We start from the raw sequence: 15,444 nt of genomic DNA, 5'->3' as shown, positions 1-15,444 counted from the left end.
CAGTCAGAGGCTATATGCACAGCAGAGGTGAGTTATCATGTTAGGGTCCCATCCGATATGAGGCCACCTCCGCGTGGTGGATGGGGGGCCACATTTTGATCAAAAAGTGCGCTGAGAGTCTCCATTTTTTGACCTAGAGTGCTGTTGCAACTTTCTTGTTTGTACATTTTGTATTTGCCACAGCAGCGGGCACCTGTGTATTAGGTTGTTGTGCTGGCTATTTTTCTTCTTGTTTTTACTTTGTAAATTGGGGGGTGTGGCACCCTCTTTAGCCGTGCACCCCACCCCTCTCAGACTGGAGGTGGTTTAGTCAATGGCTGATCCAACATGTCACACAGTCAGAGGCTATATGCACAGCAGAGGTGAGTTATCATGTTAGGGTCCCATCCGATATGAGGCCACCTCCGCGTGGTGGATGGGGGGCCACATTTTGATCAAAAAGTGCGCTGAAAGCCTCCATTTTTTGACCTAGAGTGCTGTTGCAACTTTCTTGTTTGTACATTTTGTATTTGCCACAGCAGCGGGCACCTGTGTATTAGGTTGTTGTGCTGGCTATTTTTCCTCTTGTTTTTACTTTGTAAATTGGGGGGTGTGGCACCCTCTTTAGCCGTGCACCCCACCCCTCTCAGACTGGAGGTGGTTTAGTCAATGGCTGATCCAACATGTCACACAGTCAGAGGCTATATGCACAGCAGAGGTGAGTTATCATGTTAGGGTCCCATCCGATATGAGGCCACCTCCGCGTGGTGGATGGGGGGACACATTTTGATCAAAAAGTGCGCTGAGAGCCTCCATTTTTTTACCTAGAGTGCTGTTGCAACTTTCTTGTTTGTACACTCTGAATATAATACTACCACACACTGTACCCTCTGAATAAAAATACATTTACACACTGGTCCTGCTGAAGATAATACTGCCACAAACTACGTACTATGAATATTATTGTCCTGTCTGTCATTTGGATTTGCTTGTGTGTGTGAACAGTTTTATGTTCCCTGGCCAGGGAATAGTTTATGCCTCTGGCTTTTTCAGCCAAAACTCCTAGGGTGTGTCTATTTAATGTCAGCCCAGTCTAGCCTCTGGGCTGGTGATTGACTTCATTACATCCTGACTTGCTAACATGCTGGACATGCTGTTTTAAGCTCTTGGGGAAACACTCTTTGTTTTAGCTTTTATCTACTATCTCTGTTTTAGCATGCACTTTGTATGTTCTGGTGGCATGCTTATAGTAGATTTTTAGCTGTGTTTTTTAGTTAGTTTTTGGATTTGTATGTTCTTTTTGCTATGTGTCTGTTCACACTGTGTTTACTCTTGTATCCGTTTATGTGAAGTTCTATGTTTTTATATTTGTTTTCCTACTGGGTCAGCTTCTTACCACACTGTGGAATGTGCCGCTGGCCAGTAGTCTATTGGATTTAATATTAATGGCTACTTCGTTAGTGGAGTGCCCAGTTTATGTGTCTAGTGTGAACAGTGTCCTATGTTGCATCCCTGTTACCGCTCCATAGTGACTCCTTGTCTACTGGAGGTTGTTACGCCGAGCGCTCCGGGTCCCTGCTCCTCCCCGGAGCGCTCGCGCCGTTCCTCTCTCTGCAGCGCCCCGGTCAGACCCGCTGACCGGGAGCGCTGCACTGACATTGCCGGCGGGGATGCGATTCGCATAGCGGGACGCGCCCCCTCGTGAATCGCATACCAAGTCACTCACCTGTCCTGGCCCCCGGCTGTCATGTCCTGGCGCGCGCGGCTCCGCTCCTTAGAGCGCGCGCGCGCCAGCTCTCTAGGATTTAAAGGGCCAGTGCACCAATGATTGGTGCCTGGCCCAATTAGCCTAATTAGCTCCCACCTGCTCCCTGGCTATATTACCTCACTTCCCCTGCACTTCCTTGCCGGATCTTGTTGCCTTGTGCCAGTGAAAGCGTTTAGTGTTGTCCAAAGCCTGTGTTTCCAGATCTTCTGCTATCCACATTGACCACGAACCTTGCCGCCTGCCCCGACCTTCTGCTACGTCTGACCTTGCCTCTGCCTAGTCCTTCTGTCCCACGCCTTCTCAGCAGTCAGCGAGGTTGAGCCGTTGCCGGTGGATACGACCTGGTTGCTACCGCCGCAGCAAGACCATCCCGCTTTGCGGCGGGCTCTGGTGAATACCAGTAGCATCTTAGAACCGGTCCACCGACATGGTCCACGCCAATCCCTCGCTGACACAGAGGATCCACATCCAGCTAGCCGAATCGTGACAGAGGTGTTCAGAGGGATTGCTATTCCTGTCTTGTGTTCTGTGTGAACAGTGTTCTATAATTATATCCTGTTGTATCCATTTTCCTGTCTGGTATTTTGAACTCTATGGCCCAGATTTATCAAAGTTTGTAGAGCTTTTTTTTTTTCCCTTAACTTTGGCGCAACTCCGTTTATGTGCGACTTTTTTTCTTTGTATACATCCCACCGCTCATCTTGACATCTTGCTCATGTAGACATTTCTTTTCTTTTCACTTTCCAGTGCACCCTCATTTATCAACTGCGACTGTCGCAGATCTAGGCACATCTGATTAAAAAGCTCCAAGAATCTACACCAGCTTGAACCTTGCTTATGTTTCTGCTTTTCTGACTACCTGATCAGGGATCACACTGATTTACATCCCCACCTTGTCTTCCACAAGCCCGTGCCACACATCTCCCATGTGTCTGCTACCTTTTGCAAGACTACAACTCCCAGCATGGGGATTGATCAGGGTCTTGTGCACTTTTGGGAGAATATAGATGACTGGTGTAATAGGAAAGTCTTTTTCTAAAAAAATCACACAGTTTAGTGTCTATGGTACCTATGTTCAGATGATGTGTCACAAGTTCTTTTATCTCTTTATCAGGTTCTTTAATTCCCTCGGACTGCTTTTATTCCTGTCGGACTGCTTCCGAGGCTGGGACATGTAGCGGGGTCCACGGGACTGTGCCCCCTCCATTGGACTCACTCGGGTGTTCCAATTCACCCGTAACAAGGTAGATTCTGTAATGTGGGGCTGATGGTGACCACCATTTGCACCGTATCAGCTTGCGCCACTGGGGGAACAGCAGTTGGTGCCTGTTGAGCCAGCCAAACGTCCTCCTCAGCAAGAGTAGGCCGAGGCACTTCAGCTGGTGCCCGCTGGTTAGGCCAAACCTCCTCAACCACAGGAGTAGGCCTAGGCACATTCACAGATTACTTTGGACGGTATTTTGGTGCCATGTCAGGTGCCTCAGGCAGCGGGACTTGGTAGCAGGCCTCTTCGGCCCCAATGGAGTTCTTCTGGATATAGTTGGCTAACTCTTGAAACATGTGCGCCATGGCAACTTTCCGGGTCTCCAGTGCCATCTTAGGACTCACTGCATGCGTGCTCTGCTGCGTATCCCCCATCTTCTTGCTCTCACCAGGATCTTCCGCAAGACTGAAGAGTTCCAGCTCCGCTCCACTTCTTATACCAGTCTTCAATAAAATGGCCGCCGGCCAATACTTCGTCATCAGCAGGGCCTGGGACCGTAAGTGACTTAGCGGTATGTCCTCTTCTTCTGCCCCCCCTGGCAACAAGGGGCGGACCTTTCAACTTCCACTTAGGCTTGGCTTCCACCTCCAGGGATGCTGAATTTGGCTGGGATCCTTTTGCGTGCTTTTCCTCCAACAGATTAACTCTTTCAGGTATGGTGGCAGATATTTTGGCACACAACATTGCTTCAGCACAAATTTTACACATGGTATTCACGACTTCAGCACTGTTCCAAATAGTAGGTAATAAACTATTCTTCCCCTACCCCTCTATTTCACAAGCGCCTCAGGTAAAAACACATTCCACTGGTAAAATCTTGTACACTTTCTGGCGCAAATTTTATTCACATCGGCATGCGATTTTCAATGACAATACTGTACACAGTTCAGACTGGGAGAGGACTTGTCGCATAAGGCGCACACCTGTATCCTGTTCGTAGGAAGCCAAAAGTTGCAGTATGTGGTGTGAGAGGCAGAGCAGGTGGAATTACCCTAGGAGCAGATGGCATTAACCCCTTGTATTCGTGAAGCCAGGGCATGGTTTATTCTCAATACCACCCGAAGGTATGCCGCTGGATCACGGGCTAGGCATGGGGGCAATAATGACTCTGATGCCAAGTTACGGAAAACGGTAGCTTTACTGAGTGACAGGTGGAACAGTCTATACAGTTCAGAAAGGCCCATGGAGGAGACCAGTGACTTCAGAGACTTTAAGGGCTTGCTGGGACTTGTAGTAGAATGGGACAATTTAGTGCAAGCCTTGCTGACTTGACAGATGACTTGACTTGACTGACTTGTGACTGACAATGCTGTGGCTTACTTGTAGCTTGTGGCTGCAGACTTGACTTTGAGGCCTCCTAGGACTCCAGACTCACTCCTAGACTCGACTGCACTGGACCCCAGCTTAGCAGAAAGAGAAAAGCTCCAAGACAGAGGAGACTCCTCCCAGGGCTTTTATGGGGGAGAGACTGGTGGGGTCCCACTGGTCACCCTTAAGTCACCTGGTCACTGATACCTCCTGGGTAACAATCACAGAACTCACATGGCAACTGAAGATCACATGGGAACATTTCTTAAAGTTATAAGACTTCTTTACACACTTTACAGCATAATAAGTGGGGTAGCCCAGTATGGGAGATGTTGCCCCGTACCCTTGCTGCCTTTTTAGGCAGCCTCCTTCAGTGTCCCCAGGGCCCCTTGCACCTGTTTCCCCCCTGTACATATGTTCTGCAGTGTATTGTATCTTTAAGAGTTATGTAATGTGATTGCTACACAGGAGGTATCAGTGATCAGGTGATCCCAAGAGTGACCTATGGGCTCCCTGCTAGTCTCCCCCATATAAGCCCGTGGCGGAGTTGCTTCTCTCTCTTGGCTCTTAGCTCTTGCTTCCTGCTGAGGTCCAGTGCAGTTGTGCCTATTGTGTGTGTCCAGAGTGTTGGAGGCCTCAAAGCCAAGTCCTGCAGCCACCATCAATTCAAGTAAGCTAAAGTCACAGCTTTGAGTCAAGTCAGTCCCTGTCATCTGTCAAGTCAGCGTGTTCAGCATTCAATTGTCCAGTCCTACTACAAGTCCTAGCAAGCCCTTAAGGTCTCTGCATCACTGGTCACCTCCTTGGGTCCTGGCTGAACTGTATAGACTTTACCAATTGTCTACCCTCAGTAAAGCTACCGTTGTCCGTAACTTATTGCCCCCGTGCCTAGCCCAGGATCCAGCGGTATACCTTCGGGTGGTTTTAGGCTAAACCATGCCCTGGCGTCTTGAATACAAGGGGTTAATGCCATCTGCCCCTAGGGTTACAACATCTGCCCTCATCCCACTTCCCTACCACAACTTTTGTCTGAACGATGTCCAGTATTGTCTGCAAAAACCGCATGCCGATGCGATTTAAGTCTGCACCAGAAAGTGCAAATGAAAAGTGGTATACTCGTGGTGCTTGTGAAATAGAGGGGGAGGTGAAGAAAAGTACTGTCAGCCATGTGCAAGATTAGGTCTGAAGCTGTGTTACGTTGCCAAATATTGCTTGTACTTGCAAGGGTTAAAGATGTGCCGGAGAAGCGCGAGAAAATGTCCTGCACTGGTCAGCGTCCCGCCCCTGGGCATGGAAACCATGTTGCTGTATCCAAGCTGAAGTGGAACTGTGAGGATCCACCCCTTGTTGCCGGGGGAATGGAAGTCAGCGATGCACCGCTCACGCACTTCCGGCCGGTGACCGTTTTCCCCAAACCCTGCATAAAAGGAGCAGCGCTGCCGGATCCTCCCAGTTTTCCGGATCTCAGTCAGAGGAGCAACATGGCGGAACAGGAAAGCACACGTGCAGAGAGTCCCAAGATGGTGCTGGAGGCCCGGAAACTTGCCACAGCACAAATGTTTCAGGAGCTGGCAGATCGTTTACAGAGCATCTCCCTCGGGGCCGAAGAGGCCTGCTACAAAGTCCTGCTGTACGAGGATGATGGAGACTGGCTACCAAACCCAGAGGAGGAAACGCAGGCATCTTCTTGTGTATCGTCGCCGGTGAGGCTGTCCCCTTACCACCGGACCTGGGGGTCCTAGGCTGAAGTTCACACCGAGGAGTCAGAAGTGAGTACCCCGGCTGAGGCTGCTTTCTCTACCCCACCTTCTACCCCTAGCCCAGAGCAAAACCCTCAGGCCCAGAAGTCTGCTGTAGACAATCAGTCACCACCATTACCTTAGTGGTTGTTTGGCGATGAGCCTGGACTGATTCGATACATGAGGGAGCACCTTCTTCCCCTGCCTGGAAAGTCCCTCCAGCCCAGTCCGAGAGGGCAAGAAGAGAGGCTCAGGTGGCCGAAATTGTGGAACGGTTGAGGGCCCAGAGAATGGAGAGATATGGGCTGGAGCTGCTGCAATACGAGGTGCAGCAACAGGACACCAAAACATTAGAAAGTTGGAGCATCCCCAAGAGGGAGAGCCACCCCTGGAACACCAACACGCTACGGTGGCGAAGTTCAACAACGTGCTGGGGTTTGGCACCCTCATGGACTGTCGTCATGGTGGGACCATCTTGGTCTATCATCGGGCAGTACAGAGGGACTATCTCCCCCACCATTGCATTCTCTAGAGAGCGGGGGATCGTGGAGTATACTCCTGTACAGAGCTTGAGAGGAGAGTGGGCGGCTGCGGTGACCCGTCCAATTAATCCAATCCAGATTCCATTGTCCTCCTTCCCATCGGATGACTGGGATGCCCAATCAGGTACATTGCCTAATTTTTCCACAGCAAAAATTGTTCAACCTTTAGGCCTCTATGATGCTCCTAGCAGGCAGTGAAGTTTCCTCTTTCCACCTCACGTAAACTTATTTTTAAAAGGACCTTTTAGTTCTCCTGATATGCCAGTTAACCTGCACACAATTCAATCTACTAATACAGCTTTGATAGTAGATCAGATGACGTAAATCTGAGAGCTCCTGAATAAAATGCCAGAAAAGAGGTAAAAACTAACACACAGCCGGAAAAATGTAGCTGTGGGAATGTAAACCTGTAAATCAAAGTATGAAGAATAGGTTACTTAAGGCCATGCTCCCACGACGGAATTTCCGTGCCAGATTCCGCATAGGAATTCGGCATGGAGATTCTACTGCTCTGTGCACACGGCATGGAAATTCTGATTTCTGTGTCCGCAGAAATAATAAACACATTCATTATTTCTGTGGACTCCACACTAAATGCTTAGCTGTCTATGAGATGGCGCATTCACATGCGGTCCTAGCGCCAGCATATTATGCAGGCACCTGCAGTTTGAGAAATATCCAAGCGGAGATTTTCAGTGGGGACATTGACGTGTGAACATAGCGTAACAGGCGGTATAATAGTCACTTTTGGTGGTTGTCCCCTTTTATGAATAGAGTTTTAAAAGGTCTGTCCTATCTGAACAACCCTCAAACCAAAACCTCCCAAGCATCAGCTGGGCCAGGCTGGTGTAATTCAGCTGATATAGCCAGGATAGTTACAGAAGACAAAGGAACTGAACCAAAAGGAAGATCATATAATACTTTTGCAGTGAGTTCCCTAGAAGAGTATTTGAAAAAATCTGCTAAACCAGACAAACCTTCGTTTAATAACTCATCCCCAGGTGTGCCTGCAGATATGTTTCATTCCATAGACCTTTGGGGCAATGTGTTGATGATTTAAAACCTGATATCTCACAGATCCAAACTTCAAAGAATTGATATAATAAGGAAGATGGGATAGACTGATGTTTCCCCAGCATGCCTTACTGTAGGACTGTACACTACATCATGGATTTCCAAGGAAAACTGTTGGCATCCAGACCTGTGGGAGGTGGAACGGATATGATTCTACATCTTCTAGTCATTACTATTATATGTGGCGAGGGAAGAGATGAGGCAGATGAAGAAGCTTGTTGAGTTCTGTTTTCCAGATCAGGGTACAATGGTTTGTAATACAGGTTTAAATAATGGATCTAGTACACTGTATATATGGATTTCCCGTTATGCACAGTATATAGATCATTGAACTTTTCCACATAGCCCTGCATATATGGCATTTGCTGTCATAATTTTCTCTCCCATTGGGGATCATTTATATAGATTACATTGCCCCAGTTTGTGCCTAAAGTGTCGCCTAAGGAGGACAACCTCTGTCGATATGTCCTAATGCAGTATATGAACATCATCAGAAGAAAGAGGGTCCCATAGTAAATATCGAACTGGGTCTCCTTTTATGGCATCTGATTTTGCCCCACCCCCCAGAACTAAAAGGGTCTATTATTTATTTCCTCTTGCTTTCCATGACCCATTGGTAAATACCCTCCATCAATAATCTGCTGACATTGAAGTTCCCTGCATATGTTTTGCCAATAGAATGGGACCAACTACCATGGGGCCCTCTTTCTCCAAGAGCCTCATAATGGTCGGCCATTATGGTACATACACCCTTGGACATCATAGAACAAAGGGCCCACACTTAATGATCAATTATACATATTATCCCACACTGGCAGTTCTGACCTATCCATGTAATACATTGTATGCCTTTAGTAATTTAAAGGGAACTTTCAACAGTTTTATGCTGCCTGTACCACGGACAGCATGTATCAACTCTCCTTTATTACAACCTTCTTTTATAACACACTCATTTATTACAACCAGCTGGGATTTACTTTAAAATGCAGCAATATTTCAGAAGAGATGGCAGCCCCAGCCACCTTCTGTTCGCCCCACTGGGTTTGACTGACAGATTTCTCCCTACTTGTGTATAGGAAGTGACTGGTCAATCAAACCCCATGGTGAGGAAGAAGCCACCTGGGATTGCCTACATGACTTCTAGCCACCCTTCCCACCTTCCCAGCCTGTGGTTTGTGCAGCATGAACCTTTTGAGAGGTTCCTTTTATCTAAAGTTTGGAAGTTCCTTAAAGCAGAATAGTGATCCGATCGAAGAGAGTACTCCACTGGAAAACATTTTTTTTTATCAACTGGTGCCAGAAGTTAAACAGATTTGTAAATTACTTCTATTAAAAAATCTTTACCCTTCCAGTACTTTTTAGCAGCTGTATGCTACAGAGGAAATTCTTTTGTTATTGAATTTCTTTTTTGTCTTGTCCACAGTGCTCTCTGCTGACACTTCTGTCTGTGTCAGAAACTGTCCAGAGCAACATAGGTTTGCAATGGGGATTTTCTCCTGCTTTGGACAGTTCAGGTCTTCAGGTGTCAGCAGAAAGCACTGTAGACAAGACAAAAAAATAAATAAAAAAATAAAAGAATTTCCCCTGTAGCATACAGCTGCTAATAAGTACTGGAAAGGTAAAGATTTTTAAATAGAAGTCATTAATAAATCTGTTTAACTTTCTGGCACCAGTTGATTAAAAAATTTTTTCCCCCCACCGGAGTACCCCTTTAAAGGCATATTCCAGTATCAAAAAAGTGTATGTTGAGAGGGGAGCCGTAGAGATTAAAAACAAGTCATACTGACCTTTTTATCTTCCTAGGTGCTGCCATACTGATATATATTGTTTAAAATGATAATATGTACATTAGGCTCTTCGTGCACTTGGGGCGTTTCCTGCTTCTTCTTCCTGCTGCTGGTCCCCAATTCACCCCCCCCCCCAAATGAATAATTATACATTCTCTCTCCTTGATGTTAATGCTACTTGTTGAGATCCCACACGTTTGTGCCCAGATCTTTAGTATGGGAATGCTCCGAAAGCACCAATAGTCTAATTTACATATTAGGATTTTTAGTAATATATCATCTGTTTCTTAAGCCACAATACAAAATCTTTAATCGAGCATTCAGGTATGATACAACATGTAGAGTACCAGTCTCCCTACATAGGCCAGAAGGGCCTTTTGGACCCCCCAGGCTCCAGAGCTTGTGTGTGAAAGCCTCCATACATATACTGTAAGTAAAAGCTTGTCATGACTCCTCCATCTCATATCAGCCAAGAACAATTATCTCTCTACGTCTGTATTGACCCTCGAGTGATAATGAAGTACTTTCACATCTTTAAGAAAAGTCATAACTGGACTGGGATTCTGCAGTCGCTCTACATCAGCTTCGGCTGTGAGTGCAAGACAAGGAAACTGCGCTGGTTGTCAGAACAGTTCTGCTCTGCCAAGAAATTAATGAAGACAAGATGATCTCTGGAGAGTTCCAGGATGGAAAGTGCTGGATGGATTTCTATCCTTCCCTCCCTTACTTTGACAGCGTGGCTGGCTGTGGAGAAAATATTTACTTGGAAAGTGTCTGACAACAGTACGTCTACATGGAGCGGTGACAGAATCCAGGTTGTTTTGTCACGTCTACTAATGGACCACCTGGGGATTTGTCAGCCAAGGCTATGTGTATGGACACAGGATGATTGAGTCCAAATGTTTCCTACATAACTAAGGCTTTATACACAATGCATGGAGAGGATTTCCAAAGTATACCTCTAGCAGAAGCCTCTGACATATGCCACCTTATATCCATACAGTGGCATTCATTGCTCATAGCCTCTGGGCCTGGGGCTAAGATACACATTATTAACCTCAGGTTTCCCGCTCAATGGTTAACAGCAGACAATCAATTTCAAAGCACATTTATACATATACACCACTCACACACTTACATACATTCACTTGTATAAATATATACACTTCCTACACACACACACAAACACTTATATACATCCACTTACATACACACGCTATAATGTGCATTTCTCTTTTCCAATATAAAGGTGCTTTCTTTGAGCCAATGTTAGGAAGGTATATAGCCCTCTATGGCCAGTTATAGCTGATTAATGCTGTTTTCAATAACTGGCTCACTTTATAATACACATCCCTATTCCAGGCCTATCAGACAGACAGAGAAACCCTAATAGAGCCTATAACATTTATAATTTACGACTTGTGTTTCTTAGAGTGAATGGGCCCTATTGAAAGTGTTTGAGGCTGCCGTATTTCAAGCGGTGGCATGGAGTCATTCAGCTAATTTCACAAACCACAGCAGGGTACCCATGTAAACCCATATATCTGCCCAGTACACAAACAACTCTCAGCTAAAAAAAAACTGCTTTAACCTCTGCAGCCTCCAGCAGACCCCTGCCGGACCCTTTCTTACCACACCATGTGGCTTAAGATTACAATACAATGTAACCAGCCCTGATGACCATTTGCTTAGGTTCCTCTCCTATCTCAACTTATCTACTCCCCCTGTTGCTGACATGTCACAGTCCTAAATAGCTAAACAATGACAAATTACCAGCAATTACAAGTCCCAGTACAAGTCCTGAGTATTGTGTTAACTAGGTCTTCACTTGGGATATGGCGGCCTCCTTGTCACTTTGTCACTACCTGAGAAAACAAATATTCCTGGAATGGCCTAAACCCTTAACCCTGATGAAGAAAGAGACCGGGGTCAAGTGAACTTGTGCCAGCTGGTAACCCAATAACCCAAAGACCACAGCAGCCATCTGGTTAAAGAACATGTCCCTCGAAAATAAATTGTCACTATTGTACTGGGTGTGTATTAGGTTGTATTCTATCCTTGCTTTTCTTGCCCTGCCAAACCTGTTCACAAATTATGTGGCTTAAGATGAACAGTACTAAGGAATTGTCACAGATGACTAGAATAGAATTGTGGAAAGACACAGAATAAAAATGAGTTGAATCTGTGAACTCTGACATACAATAAAAGTGGAATAGATGGGGTTGACCCCTGGGAAAAATGAGCCAAGGGCGGAAAAGATGTCAAACATGCATGAACACTCTCCAGTTAACTGGGTAGGGAATAAGTAAAGAGGTTAGTGCTTGAGGTGGCCATACACTTTTAATAATATTTCACTTTCAAACAGTCATCTCTCCCAACTTTTCCAGATAAGTTCAAGTTTCCTTTGAGGAAGGAAGGGGTAAGCCACAGCCAGACAGTTCTGGTGCCGGCTTCTCTTTTCAAGAATAGGGTAGGGCAGTAAATATCCAACACGTCTCACCCATCCCTCCACCAACATCATCGGTCAGCAGAGAGTCAGAAGACTTCCATACACTTCCATACACTTGAGACCCAGTCGGTGGGTTTCACCAACTTTATAAGGGCACTTTTCTAACTCTTCATTTGTGACTGTGCATGTTCTATCTTCTGAGAATTTCAACACACTACGGATTGGTGTTCCATTTTATGGCCTTAATAATTGATTAGTTTGTGCCTGTTTAGGGCAACATATACTGAGCACGTGGCCGTTGAGGTCCTGTCATCAACAAAACTTTTATATAATGTAGATAATGTAGATGTATTAAATGTATATGTGTAGTATATATTGGTCAAAAAATTTGTTTATTTTTGTCCCTGCAGCTATTGCAGGTGTGTCTCTATGAGGAGTCCAAATACAGGCAGTGAGGGTGGACAAGCAGGGCTCTGTGCACTGAGGACAAGCAGGGCTCTGTACACTGAGGACAAGCAGGGCTCTGTGCAGTGAGGACAAGCAGGGCTCTGTACACTGAGAACAAGCAGGGCTCTGTGCACTGAGGACAAGCAGGGCTCTGTGCACTGAGGGCAAGCAGGGCTCTGTGCACTGAGGACAAGCAGGGCTCTTTGCAGTGAGGACAAGCAGGGGTCTGTGCAGTGAGGACAAGCAGGGCTCTGTACACTGAGGACCAGCAGGGCTCTGTACACTGAGGACCAGCAGGGCTCTGTACACTGAGGACAAGCAGGGCTCTGTATACTGAAGACAAGCAGGGCTCTGTGCACTGAGGACAAGCAGGGCTCTGTGCCCTGAGGACAAGCAGGGCTCTGTACACTGAGGACAAGTAGGGTTCTGTGCAGTGAAGACAAGCAGGGCTCTGTACACTGAGGACAAGCAGGGCTCTGTACACTGAGGACAAGCAGGGCTCTGTATACTGAGGACAAGCAGGGCTCTGTACACTGAGGACAAGTAGGGTTCTGTGCAGTGAAGACAAGCAGGGCTCTGTACACTGAGGAAAAGCAGGGCTCTGTGCACTGAGGACAAGCAGGGCTCTGTGCACTGAGGACGAGCAGGGCTCTGTACACTGAGGACGAGCAGGGCTCTGTGCAGTGAAGACGAGCAGGGCTCTGTGCACTGAGGAAGAGCAGGGCTCTGTGCAGTGAAGACGAGCAAGGCTCTGTGCAGTGAAGACGAGCAGGGCTCTGTGCACTGAGGACGAGCAGGGCTCTGTACACTGAAGACAAACAGGGCTCTGTGACATGCTCACATATCAGGATGACTGACAAGCCAGGAGCCTGCACAGAGTCCTGCTTGTCCTGCCCTTACTTCCTGTATTTGGACTCCTCATAGAGACACACAGGCAATAGCTGCAGGGACAGCATTTTTTCACCCAAAAATATACCCATTTTTAATGGTATTATAATGGTTTAATGGTATTATCTACATTATATAAAAAGTTTTTGTTGATGACTGGTACACTTAAAATGAATCATGGCTGTAGTGATTGGTCAGGACCCATGATCAATAACACCTAGTCCTAATGCCAAGACCACTCTCAGTACACCTGGTCTGTAGCTGCTATGTACTCCTGCATGTTATCATTAAATTATTGCCACAGGTAAATGGAATGACTCCTATGATAACAAATGAGGGAATTACTATTTCAACCATTACCCAATATATACTTAAACAAAGGTTCAAGATGAATATGCAATCTTGGAGATTTCAAAAGCTCCTGGAACACACTGCATAACTCCCAGATAAGGAAGGAATTCACAGCTTCCCAAACACAAACCGCGTCCTGCACAAATGGAAACCTAAATGATGAAAGCAGCTGTCAATGAGCTGGAATTCTGAAATGCATCTCTGCTACATTACAAGGTCTGTGCTATTCACCCTGTATGTATTTAGTGCTGTTAGAGGGATCTTTAAGGGGGGTCTTCAAAAGTTGATGTGGTGGCCTAGTACAGGAGTTGTTACCTCGTACCCTTGCTGACACATCAGGCAGCCTTCCTGCAGTGTCCCCTTGGCCCCCCTGCATCTGTTCTACTGTAATTGTATATTATCCCCTATGTCATGTATATAAGAATGTTGTATCTTTAAGAAAGGTTAACATGTGATCACCCATTGTCATGTGAGTTGTCATGTGCCCAGGAGGTATCAGTGACCAGGTGACTTAAGGGTGACCAATGGGACCCCACCAGAGTCTCCCCCATAAAAGCCCTGGGAGGAGTCTCTTTTCTCTCCTAGTTCCTGAGTCTTTGCTGAGGTGCAGTCTAGCCTAAGAGTCTGGAGTCATAGGAGCCTCAAGTCAAGTCTGCAGCCCCAATCTACAAGTCTACTAGTAAGCTAAAATCACAGCTTAGTCTGTTTCCAGTCAAGTCAGTCACTGTCATCTATTGTCAAGTCAACGTGGCCTGCACTAAATTGTCCAAAACCACTGCAAGTCCCAGCAAGCCCTTAAGGTCTCTGAAGTCACTGGTCACCTCCATGGGCCCGGCTACACTGTATAGACTGTATCATCTGTCACTCAGTAAAGCTACTGTTGTCTATAACCTGGTGTCGGAGTCATTATTGCCCCCGTGCCTAGCCCAGGATCCAGAAGTATACCTTCGGGTGGTATTGAGGATAAACCACGCCCTGGCGTCACGAATACAAGGGGCTAATGCCACCTGCCCTGTTCCATCTGCCCTGCATCACACCCCACACCACATTGAGATAAGGAGTGGCACGAACTGAATGCTGCATTCCCCCATGTCAGTTGCGTAGGGTCTGTGGATGCCTATCTACAAAGCATTTAGAGGCCACCTTCTCTACTTGTAAAATATGAAAACTATCAATCTAAATAACCTTATTAAACACTGCCTAAATAGTAGTGCCATATAGTGCTTAAATAATACTGTCATTCAACATGGTCTGGTTGCGCTTCAGTTGCAAATAGGAAGCAATATGAAGTAATGGAAGAATTTCATTGCAATGTGAGAAGCTGCAACGCACAATCTGGTCATGTGTCTTCACTGTTATTGGGATTCAGCTTTAGGTTTTATATACAGTAGGAATGGACCCTGCATGTCATTACAGTTATGTCATTGAGAGAGAGCGGTTGCTATGGATATTTTCTCTAACAATCACATATAAGGTCATTAGGAAAATTCGTCCATAACAACCAGTCTGTCAGGAAAGCTTCTCGTGTTGTTCTTGACTCTAATTGCCTCATATATTTTAGTTGGCATAGTTGTTAATTGTCATTTTATGGGGCAGGATTCATGCCTTTTTGCTAAAATGTTTTTTTTTTTTTGGTCATTTTGGGGGCATTACAGATCAGAATGGATTTGTATATGAGTACGTAGGCTATAGTAACCAGTGTATGTTGTATTCTTTTTTCATATAGATTGCATGCACATTGGTTGGATGAAGCGTTTTAGCTATTAGTGTTGCTCACGAATATTCGCAATTCGAATATTATTCGCGAATATCGCATATTCGCGAATTCGCGAATTTCGCGAATATAGC

The sequence above is a fragment of the Hyla sarda genome, chromosome 6, assembly GCF_029499605.1.
Source record: "Hyla sarda isolate aHylSar1 chromosome 6, aHylSar1.hap1, whole genome shotgun sequence".
NCBI classification, from domain to species: domain Eukaryota; kingdom Metazoa; phylum Chordata; class Amphibia; order Anura; family Hylidae; genus Hyla; species Hyla sarda.
Note: the sequence above shows the minus strand (reverse complement) of the source record.